The sequence below is a fragment of the Bos indicus genome, chromosome 6, assembly GCF_029378745.1.
Source record: "Bos indicus isolate NIAB-ARS_2022 breed Sahiwal x Tharparkar chromosome 6, NIAB-ARS_B.indTharparkar_mat_pri_1.0, whole genome shotgun sequence".
NCBI lineage: Eukaryota > Metazoa > Chordata > Mammalia > Artiodactyla > Bovidae > Bos > Bos indicus.
The window spans coordinates 78,035,226-78,056,745 of record NC_091765.1 but is presented as its reverse complement, the minus strand read 5'-3'; the positions used below and the strand labels follow the sequence as shown (position 1 = coordinate 78,056,745).

General features: G+C 35.5%; 1 protein-coding gene across 21 annotated transcripts in view; it reads right to left on the bottom strand.

Moving 5' to 3' along the window:
• The window catches only part of ADGRL3 (adhesion G protein-coupled receptor L3), a 943,166-nt gene that overhangs the window by 305,913 nt on the left and 615,733 nt on the right, over positions 1-21,520 (bottom strand). The window lies entirely within an intron of this gene.

Here is a 21,520-nt window from a genome sequence, read left to right as displayed (position 1 = left end):
TTTGGAATGGGTTTGTTTTCGATATTAAATTTCACTGGATTGTTTTCTTCTTTCACAAGCTTAAGCTAATACTGAAATCTGTCAAACACTTTTTATGATGTTACTTTATAATATTGAAGGCACATACAATAAGATTTTCAAAGAACACAGTAGCAAAATATTATTTAATCCCAATTCAGTCTTATATGGTCCTATGAAAAAGTGAAATGTGTTAGCTCTCAGTCGTGTCCCAATCTTTGTGACCCAAGAGCTTGCCAGGCTCCTTTGCCCATGGAATTCTCCAGGCAAGAATACTGGATTGGTGGCCATTCCCTTCTTCAGGGAATCTCCCTTACCCAGGGATCAAACCCAGGTTTCTTGCAATGCAGGCAGATTTTTTATCATCTGAGTCAAAAGGGAAGCCCTATATAGCTCTATACTTTTAAAAATCCATTATGTTATTTTTGGTTTTAAATCTTATATGACATATCAATCAAAGAAATGATACCTTCCATTGTGAAGTTAGTCAATTATTTACAAATTTTGACATTTATAAGATATTACAGCAATTTCCTTTCTTATAGCAACCTCACAGGGCATATCTAGTATGGGAAATTAAGAAAACAATATTTTTTAAGGGGGCTTCTCTGGTGGGTCAGATGGTAAAGAATCTGCCAGCAAAGTGGGAAACCTGGATTTGAAATCTTGGGAAGATCCCCTAGAGGAGGGCATAGCAACCTATTCCAATATTATTGCCTGGAGAATCCCCATGGACAGAGGAGTGTCACATGCCCCAGCAACCTCCCAGGGCATATTTAGTATGAGAAATTAAGAAAACTTAATGCATTTTGTAATTAATTAATTTATATTCTTGATTTTTCTTTATCATTTGTATACTGGTGAATGCCAAAAGAATTAGCATCACTTTGTAAGACAAATTTTGTTTTTTCCTTTTTTAATACTAAAGAAACTCAAGTAATCAGGATAAGACTTCACAAAAATCTAATTTTTGTTATTCATATTTAAAGTGAAAATTCTTAAATATAAAGCATTTGCTTTTATCAATAACAGGACTATTTCGGATGTAAGGCTTATCACAGTCACAATATAAAGGGTATTTGGGGGATACCACATGGTGGCTCAGTCGGTAAAGAATATGGTTGCATAACAGGAGACCAGGGATCTATCCTTGGGTCTAGTAGATCTCCTGGAGAAGTAAACGGCAACCCACTTCAGTATTTTTGCCCAGGAAGTCTCCTGAACAGAAGAGTCTGGTGGGCTGCAGTCTATGGGGTCCCAAGAGCTGGATACGACTTAGCTACTAAACCACTGCCTGTTTTATTCAGATAGCTGAATGACTCTCAATAAAAGCATCAATTAAGAAATTATATTACAAAAAATACATGAAAAAATAATGGGCAAGCTTTAGAATATTTTCTGGATAAAACTAGTGGAAGTGGAAGGTTTTTCCAGTGGTCATGTACAGATGTGAGAGTTGGACTGTGAAGAAAGGTAAGCACCAAAGAATTGATGCTTTTGAACTGTGGTGTTGGAGAAGACTCTTGAGAGTCCCTTGGATTGCAAGGAGATCCAACCAGTCCATCCTAAAGGAGATTAGTCCTGGGTATTCATTGGAAGGACTGATGCTGAAGCTGAAACTCCAATATTTTGGCCACCTCATGCGAAGAGTTGACTCATTGGAAAAGACTCTGATGCTGGGAGGGATTGGGAACAGGAGGAAAAGGGGACGACAGAGGATGAGATGGCTGCATGGCATCACTGACTCGATGGACATGAGTTTGGGTAAACTCAGGGAGTTGGTGATGGACAAGGAGGCCTGGTGTGCTGCGATTCATGGGGTCACAAAGAGTCGGACATGACTGAGCAACTGAACTGAACTGAGTGGAAGTGATGGAATTCCCGTTGAGCTGTCTCAAATCCTAAAAGATGATGCTGTGAAAGTGCTGCACTCAATATGCCAGCACATTTGGAAAATTCAGCAATGGCCACAGGACTGGAAAAGGTCAGTTTTCATTCCAATCCCAAAGAAAGGCAATGCCAAAGAATGCTCAAACTACCACACAATTGCACTCATCTCACACGCTAGCAAAGTAATGCTCAAAATTCTCCAAGACAGGCTTCAGCAATATGTGAACCACGAACTTCCAGATGTTCAAGCTGTATTTAGAAAAGGCAGAGGAACCAGAGATCAAATTGCCAACATCTGCTGGATCATCGAAAAAGCAAGAGTTCCAGAAAAAACATCTATCTCTGCTTTATTGACTATGCCAAAGCCTTTGACTGTGTATATCACAATAAACTGTGGGAAACTCTTGAAGGGATGGGTATACCAGGCCACCTTATCTGCCTCTTGAGAAATCTGTATGCAGGTGAAGAAGCAACAGTTAGAATTGGACAAGGAACAACAGATTGTTTCCAAATAGGAAAAGGAGTATGTCAAGGTTGTATATTGTCACCCTGCTTATTTGACTTGCAATCAAAGGACATCATGGGAAACAGTGGGCTAGATGAAACACAAGCTGGAATCAAGTTTGCTGGGAGAAATATCAGTAACCTCAGGTATGCAGATGACATCACCCTTATGGCAGAAAATAAATAAGAACTAAGAGCCTCTTGATGAAAGTAAAAGAGGAGTGTGAAAAAGTTGGCTTAAAGCTCAACATTCAGAAAACTAAGATCATGGCATCCAGTCCCATCACTTCATAGCAAATAGATGGGGAAACAGTGTCTGGCTTTATTTTTGGGAGCTCCAAAATCACTGCAGATTGTGACGGCAGCCATTAAATTAAAAGCACTCACTCCTTGGAAGGAAAGTTATGACCAACCTATACAGCATATTAAAAAGCAGAGACATAGCTTTGCCAACAAAAGTCCAGATAGTCAAGGCTATGTTTTATCCAGTAGTAATGTATGGATGTGAGAGTTGGACTCTAAAGAAAGTTGAGCAATGAAGAATTGATGCTTTTGAATTGGGTATTGGATAAGACTCTTGAGAGCCCCTCTGAATGCAAGGAGATCCAACCAGTCCATCCTAAAGGTGATCAATTCTGACTGTTTATTGGAAGGACTGATATTGAAGCTGAAACTTCAATACTTTGGCCACCTGATGCTTAGAGCTAACTCATTTGAAAAGACCCTGATGCTGGGAAAGATTGAAGGTAGGAGGAGAAGGGGATGACAGAGGATGAGATGGTTGAATGGCATCACTGACACATGGACACGAGTTTGAGTAAACTCTGGGAGTTGGTGATGGACAGGGAGGCCTGGTATGCTGCAGTCTGTTGGGTCACAGAGTCATACATGACTGAGTGGCTGAACTGAACTGAACTGAACCGGACCAAGAACTTATTTAGGGTAAAAATATATTGTTAGTTTATAAGCTCATCTGTGAGCAAGAACTGCAATTTTTAAAAATCCAGTCTTTATACTACTTAATATAATACCCTTTTGGATAGGTTATTGGTTAAAAAATAAAATATATATAAAACTATGAGAAATAAAATACTTTGTTGGGTAAAAGCAACTAAGGAATGAGTATCTCACCAAATATCTCATATCTCTCCTTCTCCCAGAGTCATTCATGCCTTTTTCATTTTTGAGTATTATATCATCATTTTATGAATGTTCTTCCTGTTCTTTCTCTGTATGAAGATGAGTAAGTGAACTTAATTATGAATAAGAGAACTTACTGAATGCCAAAAATTGACTGCTTACTAATCACAACCTTAACCTTACATGTGCCTAATAGGGGGAAATTGGCCATTTTGAAAACAGTCAAATCAACCTTAAATAGCTTTCTAGTAGCATAAATGTAGATATGCATCAGTGGAGACACAGCACTAACATTCTATAGATGAAGCTGTGATACTGCAGCTAGTATACATACAATTATCTAAGGAATATAGCCTTCAAGTGGATGTGCTAACATTTATTTTTCTGGATTATTTTTGGATAACCTAAAAATATTGTAGGCTTAGAATACCAAGGGGGGGAAAAAAAAACAATTCCCTTTTAAGGAAATAATTTTTAAAAACACCATTCCAAAAGCTCCTCTTTATTCATAACCATGGTTTTACTTTGAAAATGTTACATTATATTAATGTTACCAAGAGAGGTTTCAGTAAATCCAATAAGAATAATCCAAGGACAAATTGCCACAGTAGGATCTGTTACTATAAGAAATCTTAGTAATAGCACTGTACTGATGAGATTTTATTTGGTTATAGAAAAACAGAGGCTAAGAAAATTATTTGAATATATTCAGATAATCTCTGGCAGAACCACTGCTGGAACAAGGACCTTACCACCTCTGGTTACCAGCTATATTATCAGTTAGTAGGCAGTCATGCCCTCACATGGCATGTACTCAGTTACTTTCCAAACCATTATTAGAATAAACTTTGTTTCCATATTTGGAGTTGACAATATTTCTGAAATTTGTTTAGACCTTAAAAACACTGCCACCTAGTTCGCATGAAAGCTGTCAGGTTGCAGGGTTGCTGAAGCTAACTTTTTCCAATTCTGCATCATTTTAGAAATTACCAAAATTTAGGAAGGAGGAAAGGACTTCAAAATTATAATTGACTAATTTTTTAAATTTTAAGTTATATTTTACAACATAATGTGATCTGTCTTCACCCTATGGTTTCTAACTACTTGCTCGTGCTCACTGTAGGAAGAATGAAGTATGAATATCTTCTCATCCACAGACTTCAGGTCTTTGAAGGCACCTCTGATTTCTCTCCTAAACCATTCTATTTATTTATCAATAATCTCTTTCTCTTCTCTCCTTTTCTAGCCATTTCTGCCAAGTATTTTGCACATAGTAAATACTCATGAAATGTTGAATAAATAAAATCTGATATTTTGAGTGTGCTCATAACCCATCCAACTAAAAAATCTTGAGAGGTTTTATGTACAATTTCCTGGCAGTATCTCTTTTCAAAATATCTCATATCACCAAGCTTCTAACATCTCTTGGCTTTAATAACTTTGGCACTTCCCACTCAGATGAGACACACACACACACACACACACACACACACACACATCTATGATATTTATAAACAAGAAAAAAAATACCTTTTTTCCTCATTAAAAGTAACCTCTTCAGGTCTATGAGAATTGAATCCATATTTAATCCAGTGGGCTTGGCCCAGATATGGAGTTACTGGTGATGGTGACATGACACAAGAATAAAGTAACGTCACCTGCCACAATCACAATGAATTCCTGAATGAGTCATAGCATCCACTAAATTACAAATATCAAGAAATGTAAGTTTAACCTCTGTTTAGCCTTCAGGCAAAAATTGACGCTGCATTAAAATACACCAATATAAGCATTTTCATATCATTGTATCAAATACTACATGGCACTCTAATGCATAGCCAGCAGAAGTGAATTTCTGATAACACCAGATCTAGTAAATGGAGACTGAGAATACTTTTCTTATCAGAATCCAGAGTTCTTAAGTGGACTTATGACACACAAAGTCACTTATAATTAGAGGAAAATATCAGCAGTGACTGTGGGATTCTTTCCAATTATGGATTTCCTAGTGCTTGAATTAAGACTTCTTTGGCTCTAAAATGAAGCAGACTAACACACTCAGACTATGTCTATCAATATTTCTGGACTGGAAAGCTCATGCAATTCCAGAATTTTTGGTAAGCCGTCTGCTTCTTTTACTGGCAGAGTCATCGTCTTCTATCAGAGTGAATTTATTATTTAAAGATGATTGCTTACTTTAGTTTACTGTTAGGGAAAAAAAAAACCCCAGGGAAATTATGGTATGTGGGTGAGTATGTTTATCTGTACTATTCTGTGGAAACTTAAAGCGAAAGGATTCTAATATGATTTTTGTAATCTGACCATGTTTCCCATTTGTCTAAAGCTTGTGTTTATCTGTGGATGACTACTATAATATTTTCAGTATTACTTACTAAAAGTCATTTCTTGAAATTCTGCTCAACATTACTAATTAACTTCTTCATTACCATAAGCATGCTGCCAAGCCATACTGCTGTCATAAAATTTTTTAATGAATAAACAAAATCATGTAATATAAACAATGATACAGTTGCTCATTGTTTATACAGCTCAGCATATAATGGCCAAGTACTACAGACTGAATCAGTGAATATTATTCCTTCTCATTAATGGAAAAATAAATGAATCTGGTAAAACCTTAGCATATCAAAATATCAGGGAGCTCATATATTTAGGATGCAGCCAGTGTTACATCCTCTGCTTACAGTACCCATCGATACTCTGCAAAATGATAACTGTGTCCTCATCCCATTTCAAGCAGTATAATCAGTCCACTTTAACACTTAAATGAATTGCTTTGAAATTTAAAAGGATCAATTCTATCACATATTCATTCTAATTAATTTAAGAATCTTGAGTACAGAGCTGGGCATAAGAATTCAATAACTATTTGTTAACAGATTGAATTACATAAAAATTTTAGCCTTATTATGTAAAATAATTAAAGAAATCTAAAAAGCCTCTGAATTATCTCAAAGAGGATATACTTAGAATCTAAAATAGGTAATCATGATGGCTATTAGTGAAACATGATTTTTAGATATTCCATCTCTTAGATTTTCCTTTTTCCTACAGTTTAAGAATGCAAAAAATCCCAAAGGCTTGTGTGAAGCTTCATATTATTTTATTACTTTACTATTTCATATTATTTTAAAGAGGAAAAATAGCAGAATTACCTTTCATCCTAATCAGAATAGAGTACATTCAGAACAAATAAATCGAACTTCAGTGCAAGAAGAATGAATGACTGCATTTTCAGCTTTAAATTGGGGGAAGAGACAGTATAAAATTTAAAGAATTAGAGGAAAGTGAACAAAAATATCTTCAGAATAAACAACTACTACTCAACCTAGTTACTAAGGCAAACATTTCTAGGGATAACTCTAATAATAGATATATTTTTAAAAATGAAGGGAGAATTTAACATAAAGAAAAGTTTTTTCTTAAAAATAGTTACTTTGTTTAGTGGCACAGCACTTCCAAGCACAATTTTAATTTAAAAATTAAAATGATATAAAATTTTGAGTGCCTTTTAAGTGAGTTAGCATATTTATTCAACAGGTTCATATTTGAAAATGTGCTTTTAAATTTTACATCCTTATTGAGTCAAAGCCACCAGATGTTTCTATCTTAAAAAAGAAAAAATGGAGAGCAGCAGGGGGCTGGACAAAAGAAAGTTTACACATCAGTTTGATTCAGCATGGGCACATTTTCTGATTTCACTCAGATCTCAGCTGCCAAAGCTGAGTGCCATTCATGCCTGCCTTGAATAGCCAGAAGAAATAGTCATAAAGGGTGATCAGACTCAGAGAGCAAAATAGCATTTCAAAACATCTCATCATCTGTCCATATTTATGAAAGTTAGCAGAAGGACATATCACGTATTCCTGACTATGTGTTAATATACTTGGAAAATTATGAACATTAATGAAAAATTCAGAATTCTAGCTAACATTACCTTTGAGTATGAAATATAACTTAGCCTTAAATTAAAATTTGGAAGTTTGAGGTATTGCTCATAGGATTATACTATACATTCTTTCAACTATAGGGAAAGGCCTTACTTGTTTTCCTGCCCCTTTTCTTACCTTTGGTGTTTGTTTGCCAACACATGATTATACCATGAGTGTTCCTAAGGCCCTGCATGACTACAAAGTGTCTCATTGCTCTTCTCAGTGTGTTAATTTATTCCAGCTACCCAAGGTGAAGATGAATGGCACTTTGCTTTGCCAGAACAAGCCTGTGAGGGGACGTGTCAATCCTGTATTAGGCTACTGTTCTTTTCTGTCAACCACACAGGTAGTAATTCTATGAGGACACAAAACAGGGTCATTTAATAAAAAAAAAAGTGATGCATTTCACTGCCAGAACAGCCTTAACTCAGAGAGAAGGTAGATAGTATATATCGCTCCACAGATTCTTAATGCATTAAAATAACATTCCTGCTAAGATACAAATTTTATTTATACCTTAGGGAATCTAAAGCAGTGATATATTTTTTCAAACCCAGAATCACTTTTTAAAAATACTGTCCCCAGGTCTCACTTGACGCTGAATCAACATCTTAGGGCTGTGATTTGAGAGAGATAGGAAATCTGCATTTTAACGTGTTCCCTTAGTGATTTATATAGCTTCTTTCAGACAGGGGATTGGGAAACACTTAAAGGCAATCAGAAATTTAGAAAGCAAAAAAATAAAAAATGTAGTGTAATATTTTTATTGTACTTTGTAGTATATACTACCCTAGCTTATATAATTGAGGGATTATGGCCTATATAGTAATTCTCAAATTTAGCTGCCTATTAAAAATAGATTACTGAGTTCACCCCCAGAGTTTCTGATTTAATTTGGGGTGAAACCTGAGAACTTGCATTTTAAAAAATTTCTGTTGGACTATGTTTTGAGATCCATTATGCTATATAACTTAGCAATCTCTTGCCTATAACCTACTTGCAAATACTGAAGTTTTATTATACAAAGAAATATAAAAAGAGGCTTTAATTCATCAGAGTGTTTAAACTCACTGATCACTAGAACAAAATTATTTGTCTCCCAAAATAATTACATAAAACTGCAGCAAAATATTCTAAAAGTTTTGTCAACAGTTTTTAATATAATTACACAAAGATAACAACCGTTAGTGCTTCTCAGTCATCTAAAGTATGTCTTGGATATCTTATTTTAATGGAACTGTGGTGTTGGAGAAGACTCTTGAGAGTCCCTTGGACTGTAAGGAGATCCAACCAGTCCATCCTAAAGGAAATCAGTCCTGAATATTCATGGAAGGACTGATGCTGAAGCTGAAACTCTAATACTTTGGCCACCTCTTGCAAAGAGCTGACTCATTTGAAAATACCCTGATGCTGGGAAAGATTGAAGGTGGAGGAAAAGGGGACGACAGAGGATGAGATGGTTGGATGACAACACTGATTCAACGGGTATGAGTTTGAGAAAACTCCGGGAGTTGGTGATGGACAGAGAGGCCTGGTAAGCTGCAGTCCATGGGGTCACAAAGAGTTGGACATGACCAAGCAACTGAACTGAACTGAACAGTCGCTATTCAATAAACATATTTATTTTCTACTTCTTAGAAAATATAAGCATGTTGTTCTTGTTTACTTGCTAAATTGTGTCCAATTCTTTTGTGACCCATTGGACTATAGCCCGCCACGCTCTTCTGTCCATGGGAGTTCCCAAGGAAGAATACTGGAGTGAGTTGCCACTTCCTTCTCCAGGGCATCTTCCCAACCCAGGGATTGAACCTGCGTCTCCTACACTGGCAGGCAGATTCTTTACTGCTGAGTCATCTAGGGGGGCCCACAAAAAGGGGACAGTTGTATACATAATAATACTGAATGTCATAGATGAGCAAATTAACCTGCCTTACTGTCAAAGCTAAAAGTAAAATATTTAAGTTGCATCTCTGATTAGGAAGGTTGACTCTTTTATTCAATACATTTAAATACATGGTTCTCTTTTTTTTTTTTCCTTTTCAATTTTAACCTTTATAAACAACTGGTGAAAACTGATGGTTAAAAAAGTTTAAAAGTCAAAATTGACAGAAAGTACCACTAAACCAAATAATGTCTCAGTAATCAGGGGTAGAGGTAAAGCTTCTAGGAATACCCAATACTTTTAAGAACTACAAAGTTTCTTCTACAGCAAAGAAAAAAAAAAGCTAGAAATAGAGTAAGGCTCCCCTCCTTCAGTTTCATTCTCTCAAGAATATTTTGGCACATTCTGGTTTGTGTGTCCTAGTCACACGTGGGTGAGAATCAGTCAGTTGGGCAATTGTCCTGAACAGAACTAGAAGGCCTTTTAATATCTCATCATAGAATTCTAAAGATTATTATACGCCAGTAATGCGGAATATTAATTTTAAGAAATGTGTTTCATATATTTTGAAGACCGCACATATTCACTAAAGAAATCTGAAGAATCCCAGATAAGCTCAAATCTGAACCCATAAGAAATTAAGTGGTTAAGACTTTGCACTCCCAACAAGGGTAGGTGGGTAGGATCCCTGGTGGAGGAAGATCCTACATGTCTCATGGCAAGGCCAATAAAAAAGAATTAGCTACCATTAAACCTTTGGATTCTATGCTTGTCAATAACTGTACTAGATATAATGAGTAGATTTATTCCACATAAAGCATTTTTAAAAGCTTTGTGTAAAATTTTTCAAACACAAATGAAAGTAGAAAAATGTATAATGACCTAAATTCTAAATCATTTAAACCTGCTTTAAAAAGAATTAGCAATATATAATGAACATTTCTCATATCATTAAATATTCTTATACCACAATACTTTTGTAGTTGTATCATTTAGGCACTTAATAAGTGTTCTAATACTTCCATATAAGTTTAATGGGAAAGTACAAATCAATATATGTTTGGGGAAAAAGTTCTCATGTAAATGATTTACACAGGAGTAACTATGGAACTCTTTTTTTAATACAAAGGAATTGTATCACAGATATTACACTCAATTTACATGAACTCATGCAGTTCTGTTATGTAATTAAATTACTGTAAAAGTATACTTTGTAAAGGTACAATTTATTATGTACAATATACATTACACTATAACATATAATGTTATCTCTGTACTCTAGGGATATATATTTTTTAAAATCTCATTATATTTTATAAACTACTACAGGAGGTTCAAAAATAGGTTTGGTAATATTTAATTTTACTTTAATAGATGGTTTTAGAATCTAACCCAATATACCTTTCAACTCTACTAGATAATTATTTTTTAAATTCCTTATGTGATATTCTGTCCTGAAATACAATATTTTTATGGCACAAATCTCTTCTGACTAACTCAGCTTTTTCTATTGTAACTCAGAGAATTAAAACCTCAACTTTCATTCACATGTAAATCCTCTAGTTCCCTATTCGGTTTAGAAAATTTTATATTTTCCATGCTTTCAAAAACTGGGCTCTTGAGCTGATGTCATGGCATTGCAAATTCTTAACTCGAATATGATCAACCAACTCAGTCATCTTGTTCAGCCCCTGAAGTATTTTGCCATGATCCTGACAGCTTAAAATTATCATTATACTAAAAGCTGTTATAAGAATACAGAATATATGGCAGACTAGAATGTATAGCAGGTTAATCTATTCAAACTCAGGGGAAAATTCAGTGAAGGTGATATAAAACAAATTTTAGAGCAATTAAATCTTAAAAATTGTTTAACATGCACAGTGGCTGAAACACATGAGTTACTATAATAAGTCACACTCAATTAAAATTTCAGAGTAAAATTTCCTTTTCTGACAAGAGAGGGCTTCTTTCACTAACAGTGCAATGATTTCTGAGAAAGAGTTACAGAAGTTAAAGGCTGTTGGTGCCTGGGAAACTGTAATTCTGGCTTCTTTGAGTTATTATAGCCAGCGTGAAACCAGATGGATGCTATTACTAGAAAGGGTAAATCTCAGGATAAGATTTTTTCTTATTTATCATTCCATGGGTACCAGTACTTGACTTGGTATATTTCTTTCTAAGATAACTGATCACATAATGCTTCCCTCTACCTTCAACACTGACCTGGTGACTCAGATGGTAAATAATCTGCCTGCAATGCAGGAGACCTGGGTTCGAGCCCTGGTTTGAGAAGATCCAAGGAGAAGGGAACTGTTATACCTACTCCAGTATTCTTGCCTGGAGAATTTCATGGACAGAGGAGCCTGGGGGATTATAGGATGGGGTTGCAAAGAGTTGACTGAACTACTAACACTTTCACTTTTCAACACTGACCAGGGCTTTTATAATTTTTGGTGCCAGTGAAGATAGGTGTCACATTCATATCTCCTATTCTAGCTGCTTATTATTCACTTGGGCAACCACACACAAACCTTGCTCTCTTAGGACAAAAGTAAGAAAGTTTCTCCAGAAGCAAATCTAAAAGCGGATTTGCTAGTATTTGTGTGTGTTAGTCAGTCAATCAAGTCTGATTCTTTGCGAACCAGTGGACTGCAGCCCTCCAAGCTCCTCTCCATGGAATTCCCCAAACAAGAGTACTGGAATGGGTTGCCATTCCCTTCTCCAGGGTTCTTCATGACCTAGGGATCAAACCTGGGTCTCCTGCATTGCAGGCAGATTCCATACCATCTGAGCCACCAGGGAAGCCCCTTACTAGTATATAAGGTATCACTTAGACATGGGCTCTACTAAATGCATGCTTAGTCACTCAGTCTTATCTGACTTTTTTGCGACCTCATGGACTGTAGCCTACCAGGTTCCTCTGTCCATAGGACTTCCCAGGCAAGAATTCTGGAGTGGGTTGCCATGTCTTCCTTCAGGGGATCTCCCTGACTCAAGGATCCAACCTGTGTCTCCTGCATTGGCAGGTAGATTCTTGACCATTTGAGTCACCTGGGAAGCTCCATGCACTTTACTAGATATTGCCAAGTTTCCCTCAAAAGTGGTTAACAACAATTTATATTTCAACCAGCAAGGCATAAGTATGCCACATTTTGTCTTTAAGTTTATCTTTAACCACTTGAGGTTATTTCTTAAATCAATCTTGGAAAATAACATTTTTAAATTCATGCTTTTTCACCACTTTCTTCTTGAAGTAAAAGAACTCATTCATTTCTTGTCCATTTAGTTTTAGGATAAAAATGTTTATTTCCCTCATTTCTTGCCTCACCACCTCCTTTCTTTTATTCATTTTTCCCCATTTTACTAATCTTGCTCATAGATAGTAACCATTAAAGTATTGCTAGCAAAACATCTAGATTAAAAAAATGGAATTAACATGCTAAGTAAATCTAATAAAGAGCCAGTCCCCAAATCTCTAAAGTCTTTTAAATTGCTCAGAATTTCTGCAAGTTTCTAAGTCTTATAATCCTTCAATAATTAAATCTGTTTCTTCAAGCATTTATAAGAAGACACACGCACACATGCACACAGAAAAACCATACACCATTATATCACATTCTACTGTATATTTGTGTACATTAGAATTTTTTCATTGTAAATACAAAGTGTCTCAGCTTCATGATTTAGTTAAATAAACCTGGGCTTCTTTAAAGTTCACATCTATGTTCACAAACTGGGTTTCTCCAGACAGATGACTTTACATTTCTGAATCTTAGTTTTCACATCTGCACTTCACAGTATTTTTTTAAGTGTTAAGGCATGTATGTGAAACCTAGTGCAATGTGGAGGGATGGCAGGTGCTTCTTTTAGAAAACAGAAGTGTTCTGGAATGATCTCTTCAATTCTCCAAATCTCTCTGCAGAAACACCTGTAGCTCCTCAGCCTACACCTTCTTCCTGACAAGACCTGCTGCTGCTGCTGCTGCTAAGTCGCTTCAGTCATGTCCACTCTGTGCGACCCCTGAGACGGCAGCCCACCAGGCTCCCCCTTCCCTGGGATTCTCCAGGCAAGAACATTGGAGTGGGTTGCCATTTCCTTCTCCAATGCATGAAAGTGAAAAGTGAAAATGAAGTCGCTCAGTCATGTCCGACTCTGAGTGACGCCATGGACTGCAGCCTACCAGGCTTTTCCGTCCATGGGATTTTCCAGGCAAGAGTACTGGAGGGGGGTGCCATTGCCTTCTCCGCCTGACAAGACCAGTGCACCTCAATTTTATGACAGCAGATCTCAGCCAGGTGAGCAGAGTTCACAGGAAAGCAGTAGACTGCTTGCTTTTATCCTTCAGGCAAATGAAACCAGAGATCAAGGTGAGGAAGGTCTGCTTGTCTGACAGCTGCCCCGTTGTCATATGCTAATACTGCTTGCCAAGCACTCGGGCAGAGCAGATGCAAAGGAAGGCCCTACCCCACTGCACAGAAAGCAGACACGGGGCACTGTTCACTAGGTGCTTTGCAACACTAGCTGCTGTTTGCTTGTCCTTGTTCTAAATGAGTTTGATGTGGCCTTTCGGCTTTGCATTTGCTACTTCACTTTATCTGCTTTACTTATATTCTATGTACTATCTGTACACTGCCTTCCTGCTTTCCCCTTGCTCTGTAACTATGGCACCTGTATTCTTTTTAATTACCAAGGGAGGCAACACGACACAGTGGAAAGTCTGACAATTAATACTTTAACTGCAACTCTGGACTATGTATGTGACATTTGAGTTACTTACTGTCTCTGATCCTAAATTTCTTTAACTGGAAATGAAGCTAATGCTTTTTTGGCAAGATTTTTGTTAGGATTAAATTTGATAATCTATGTAAAAGGCCAGAAAGTAAAATACTCAAAAATTAGTAGCTAATCAGTAACACTGTTTTCTGACACACCGTCCCCCTTTCTCCTTCTGTTTCTTCTTCTAAGTTTTCCCTATTCTATAAACTCCATGAGAGCAGGGTCAATGCCTGGCCTGTTCAACAACTGTAACCACAGAGCATACCTCAGCTACCTAAAGACATGTGTCTTGAAAAATGAAAGGAAAGAAAGAAGGGAGGAAGAAGGGAGAAAGAGGGGAAGAAACAACTATTAATCATTGGACTTCCGAATTAAGCCCAGTTTGGCTGCTTTGGCCTTCTATAGCAGGCTTGATTTTGTGCCTGAATTTCACTTTTCACCTCTATCTTAATATTTTTCAATTCCACTTTCAAGCTTCCTCTCCACAAACAGGTTAAGGGATTTATTTTTTTTTGTATCAAAATGAAGAATGAATTTTCAGAACTGCTCCCCACTATTATTGCTATTTCTCTCAGATTTATCTCAGTGGGCTTCTCTATAAAACATAAAAGTATATTTTTAATATGCAAATATGTATACTACATAGCAAAATTTTCATAGATTTTGAAAAGTTTGTTTAAAAAATTTTTAAAGTGTATCATTTTGTATTTTTATGGAACAAAGCATTTACAAATAAAGTGCCATTTTTTCTCAAAGAGATAATTCTAAGCCATGAAATCAACAAATACCTAATTTCACGTGCATTTGTATATTTTTGGTAGAATTTTATTTTTTAACAATTAGTTTTTAAAATCCAAATTCTAAGGCTAGAATACTTCAGTCACATGACAGTAGGCAATTTCAATTTGTGTCTTCTTTGGCGTAAGTGGATACATAGAGTTTGGCCAAGGATTTGTACTACTGAAGGGCATGAAGAAAATCAGGAAGAATTATTATTAAACAAAAATACATAATCCATTTGTTTTCAGAGATATCTGACAACATGTCTCATTCCATAAAATTATATAGCATGGTAGATTATACCTGTAATTTAGGTATCTTAAATTTTTGGTCATTCATCATTATTATCTGAGAATGTAGCTTTGTGGTGTAAAAGTAGTTATTAAGGGGGAAATATTTTTCTGCTTAAATTTGTATTTTTGCTTGGTAACCCTATTCTGATTGTTAAAATTAAAAAAAAAAAAAAACGGAAAAATAAAGCAAAAATCAGACTTTACTAATAAAGTCAGTTCTGACTTACCTATGGTAATACAGATGGAAGTAGAGTATTCTAAAGTGGAATCTCTTGATAATCAGAAATCCCATTTTAATCACTTCTGCCATCCCTGACAAGATGTGCTAATAATCAACAGCCAAACTGTTTCAGTTCCACCTGTCTGCCCTCTGGTGGACGTGCTAATGAGCAGTGAAATGGTTACAGAAAAGACAGCTGGTGTGAGTGGGAAGCTTATTCACAAGTAAGTCATCTTGTATGACTGTGAGCTACATGTAGAAATAATTCTGATTACTGTTCTAATAATTATACATTTTTCAGGGATGTCACTATGTAGGAAAAAAATTAATAAAAATTTTGAACATTTTTATCCCTTGTATCTGTCTCCTTTATTAAGAGGGTCACCTCTATGTGGGATGAAAGGCTAACACTGGGTTTGGTTGTAGAAACCCGACAGGACTGAGATTTTGATATTAAGAGCCTGAAAAGCAGAGGGTGTCATTCTGGAAAGGTTTAGCCTTAAAATGACAAAGAAGAAAAATATAAGAAATGTAAAAACAAACATAAGAGAATTCAGCTGACATTAAGTGGCAATAGAATAGCTTTTGCAAAATTTGTAAGTTTTGGCTGTGCTCCCTGACAACTCACCAGCAGCAATGCCCTTCCGTCAGCAGCTGTCACTAAAAGCAAAGAAGCAGGAGTGGAGAGAAAGAGAGGGGGCGCCTCTGCAGACAGCCAAACAGCTGATGCATAAAAATAAAGACCTGGATGAAATTAGCAACAAGTAGCTGACTATTTTTTCTTTCTGTGAAGTTCACTCAGCTACTGAGATTTACGTCAATTAAACTTTAGAGACAATGTGATATCTCCAGTGGAACCATGAGGCAATCATAACCTATATGCTGAGGGCAAGTTTGATTTAACATCCCACTACTTTCAGGCTCTATTTTGTGACTAGGATGCAACATATTTAAATAAACCGTTCAGGAAGCAGATTCGGCTACCTATTAAGCACGTGACAGCTTCAAAATGTTCAAGATTCTCTGCCCAGCATTCACATTACTCAGCTGTCAAAGTAAAGGGCTCAGATATATGATGTGAAAATTACATTTTAACGAGGTGTCATGTGTGTTTAAAGTTCTTATTCATCACTACATAGCCACAGCTTTTACTGGAGACACAAATGCACTTAATTAGCATATTATAAGGACAGAAGGTTCACCTTATCTGCATTATTAAAGTGTTATGTGTAGGCTTTTTGTTGGTTTAGATTCTACTATCTTCAGCATATACAAAATGATTACATTTACATAATATAAAATGGCTTTCAAAATTTGGATTGTGTTTGGGAAGTAGAAGAGCAGGCACTAGACAACAGCTACATGTCATTGTCATCTGATGTTCATACTGACTGCCTGGTGTGTTTCACTAAATCTCAACCAATAGGGTTGTAGATCTGTTAGACATACTAATTTTAGGAATTTTGGCCTTTACCTTCTCTGTATATTCTTATTATCAACCTGTACATATTTCTTCCTTCTTCAGGATGAGATAGTGGAAAATATTTGTATATTTGACAAAGAACATTTAGATTGTTTAGTCAACAGTTTAGAGACAAAATGAGAGAGTAAAAGATAATACCTCACATCTCTTTTTTATTAATGAATTATGAACTCAGCACAAGATGATTTGAGAGAAAGAACTCCAAGAGTAAGAGTCATTCAACAGCAGTGAACTAACGACAAGTAAAGTAACTACTTGATTCCCTCACACCAGACATATGAAGATATCAAGTAGAATTTTAGAATCATGATGGCAACATGAGAATCACTCAAATAACATGTGAAATAGCTAAGTACTGTTTGGAAGTTTTAAAAGTATATCTTACAAAAGATAGCCATTAAAGGAAATGATGAATGCATAATTTATCATATTTTATAAGAGAGGAAAAAGGCTCAGTTAAAAGTACATTTCAGGAAAATTGTAGATTTGCTAGTCCTCGGTTCAGAAAAAAAAAAAAAAAAAACAATTTCACATACTTACTTTTTAGCTCAGGTGATAATGCTTACAAATATTTAAGATTCTGGTGTCCAAAACTTAACCACCTATTCTGCAGACAAAATATATTTTCAAAGAAACACACTTATTCACTTGAATACACAGGTGTATTCAATGGATACACTTTTCATTTTCTCTAAGCTGAAAAGATTCATGCAGTTCATCAATGGAAAAATCTGAGATGTTCTGAAAACAGAATCCATTGAATAGTTGCTCATTTTCTTTGCCATTGTAAAACTATTGAGTAATTCTATAATTACTTCCAGAAGAAAATGCACTAGGTCCTGTAACGTGCTTAGGCACATCTTACCACACCAACCTTCCTTTATATTACCAAATATCACTACGATCTGAATGAAGATAAGAGAAGTGTGTGTGTGTGGTGGGTGGGGAATAACTGGGGTGACTTCCAGATAATAACTTCCAGATCACAGGAGTGCATGGCCAACAGTGAAGGGAAGCATATGTATAATCTTAATAAAATACATTATTGGACTATTACTCCAATTACCATAATATTCTGAATAATAAGATATAAAATATGTATGTATATATTATAATTCATTGATTTATTTCTTAAATTATTTAGCAAATCTTCATAGAGTACATGATTTCACCACTGAAAATCAGAAGCACTTTTTTTGGAGTGCAGATCTATGGTAATTATCCAATCATGAGATCTACAAATTAGATTGACATCTGGAGAGTGCCTGGCACATGGGGATACTGAGATCACTTCCATCAAATGAATGAATTTGGACACATTGTTTCAGTAAGCATACTTTCCACTTCTAGTGTCACAGAAGGGACCATGACTTTGAAGTTCATGCTGCATTGTAGTAGCTGGTGATTTTTAATAAAATTATATGAGCAGTAGTGCCTTAAGCCCCTCAATTAGATAACATGGATAATAAAGGTCCATGTAGGGTTGATATGTAGTTTTATGTTAATTTTGCTATATCTATACATATATCATCTCATTAAAATCTAACAATAATTTTCATGGACTTTAGCCTGCTAGACAACTCTGTCCATGGAATTCTCCAAGCCAGAATACTGGAATGGGTAGCCATTCCCTTCTTCAGGGGATCTTCCCAACTCAGGGATTGAACCCAGGTCTCCTGCACTGCTGGCAAATTCTTTATGACTGAACCACCAGGGAAACTCAATCTTTGGACACAGGTATTATTATTATTATTATTTTTACATTTTATAGTTGAGGTAACTAAGACCAAGAGGCCCACAATCCAAAAAGCACTAGAGGCAGAATTAAAACCCAAGTTCTTTGGCTCCCAGACTTATGTTCAGAAGCAGTATGCTACCTCTATGGATGTCTCACCTGGGGATTTTTATACATCAGGGGGAACATATTTGTCTCAACTTCCAATACCCAGAAATTTTAATTTACAGAGTAGTTTTTTTGACCCTAAATATTTACAGTAAGTTGGTTTCCATACACAGACACATAAAAATGTCCATAAAAACAAGTCAAAAGGAAATTTCTTTGAAAAATGTCAGTGTAATTTATACTAAAGAAAAACACTCAGTTGAAACTGTTTTTGTATAATAGGGTGAACAACTAACTTCCATTAATGCTAGTTGAAATTCTCATATTGATGCATAAAATGTACACATTCTTATTCTCTACTTTTTCTTTCTGCCTCTCCACTATAGTAACACACCAAAGTTCTAGCTTTTTAATTTGAGCATTCATACATGAAAATTGGTCATTTTCCTTGTGATTACATATACAAGTTTAATATAGCTGAAGTCTCACTTTTTGGAAAACAGAAGCAATTTCACTGTCATTTAAAAAGAATGAAAACTGAATTTCCTGAATTAAGATAGTGATTTGTTTCAAAAGCTGAGCTTTTTCATTTCTTAGTGTTTGCCACTTTAATAATATCCTTTTAACAAATATGATAACTATTATAAGTGGGCAAGATGGCTCATAATCTAATTCTATAAGCAAACAAACAAAAAGTATTAAGCGAGTGGTATAATTTTCCTGTGTCCATGATTACAATGAATTATTATGCATAGGGATATATGTATGGGGTAAAAATATAATTTTATTAATGTATGCCAGAAATATTTTTGGCAAGTCTCTAAATACATGGGGCTATAGTATCATCTTTAAGGATAATTTACAAAAAGTAAGTTAAGAATTTGCTTTAGTTCATTGAGTTAAAATCTGGAATACTAATTAATTTAAACTTATCATTAGTCTAAAAAATAATGCATGATTTTACCAATAAATAAAATTAAGGTATTTTACTGCCCTTATTTCACTAACACCAAATGATGATTATGTTACTATGTATCATTTCTTTTAAGGCAATTAGAAATTACTTTGGTTACAATTAAAAGTCAAAAAAGGCTAAGAACCACTCAACAATAGAGTTTCCACTGGCAAAATACTCAAGAATATCACAGGTCTGAAAGAATTGTCTTCCCAGAATATTTCAGATGCTTAGCTTTTTAACTGAAAGGTGTTTTGGTTTAAGAAACCTTACCTGTACAGAGGTTAGCTAGGTCTAGGAGATTTTTCAGGACTAATAATGAGAAGTTGCTTTTGCTACTATTGCCTATTAGGGTTTTTCTTCTACAAAAAGCAGTTCAACATAATATCAACATGCTGCCCATGGAAAGAACAGCTCTCAGTCTTGTAGAAGCTTCTCAGGCATTAGAGAAAATGCCACCCAATTTGACATTCTATCATAGTGAGAAATAGAAAGGCATCCATTCATGCTTTCATCCATTCATTCACTCAGCAAAGAATTATTGAGTATTATCTTTATGCTATATAGTACACTAGGATCTAAGAAGGCAGAAATAATGGTCAGATGAAAAATAATAAAAGGATAAGTAAAGCAAGATTACTAGCTATATGGCACTTAGACTCTAATTGTATGATGATAAGTATATAATGAAGTAAGTTAATAAAGCAAAATGACATGCTAGTAAAAGCATGGTAAAAACAATGCAGAAAATAAGAAATAATAACTTGTAAGAATTTTAAAAAAATGAACTTTGAATTGCTATGTCACTATGAAAATTCAGACACTTATATCTTACTTTTCCATTATATTTTATCAGGAAGAACAATATTATCACTGTTTCCATTAATTCAGGGAAATGGAATGGGAAAAAATGAGAACAGTGAGAGACTTTATTTTTGGGGGCTTCAAAATCACTGGAGATGGTGACTACAGCCATGAAATTAAATTAAAAGAAGCTTGCTCTTTGGAAGAAAAGCTATGACCGACATAGACAGCATATTAAAAAGCAGAGACATTACTTTGCCAACAAATGTCCATCTAGTCAAAGCTATGGTTTTTCCAGTAGTCATGTATGGATGTGAGAGTTGGACTATAAAGAAAGCTGAGCACTGAAGAATTGATGTTTTTGAACTGTGGTGTTGGAGAAGACTCTTGAGTCCCTTAGACTGCAAGGAGATCAAACCAGTCTGTCCTAAAGGAAATCAGTCCTGAATCGTCATTGAAAGGACTGATGTTGAAGCTGAAACTCCAGTACTTTGGGCAGCTGATGTGAAGAACTGACTCTCAGTAGAAGGCCCTGATGCTGGGAAAGACTGAAGGCAGGAGGAGAAGGGGATGACAGAAGATGAGATGGTTGGATGCCATTACCAACTCAACGGACATGAGTTTGAGCAAGCTCTGAGAGTTGGTGATGGTCAGGGAAGCCTGGTATGCTGCAGTCCATTGGGTTGCAAAGAGTCAGATACGACTAAGAGACTGAACTAAACTGAACAGTAAAATTGCTAGCTAAAATAATTTAACTTCTAAACTAAGATAAATCTGCTCAGTTATGCAACTAAAAATGTAAAAGATGGATCAATTGATGACTGTCTTCAAACAATACTAAAAGTAAACAGTATTTCCTGGAGAAGAAAAGATACTTTTAAAGAAAGGGAGTTGAAATGTCTTTTTTTCTTTTTTAAGCTGAGTTTTGTACTGTTTTTTCTTTTACAATTGAGATCTATTCTTTTATCTGTATCAG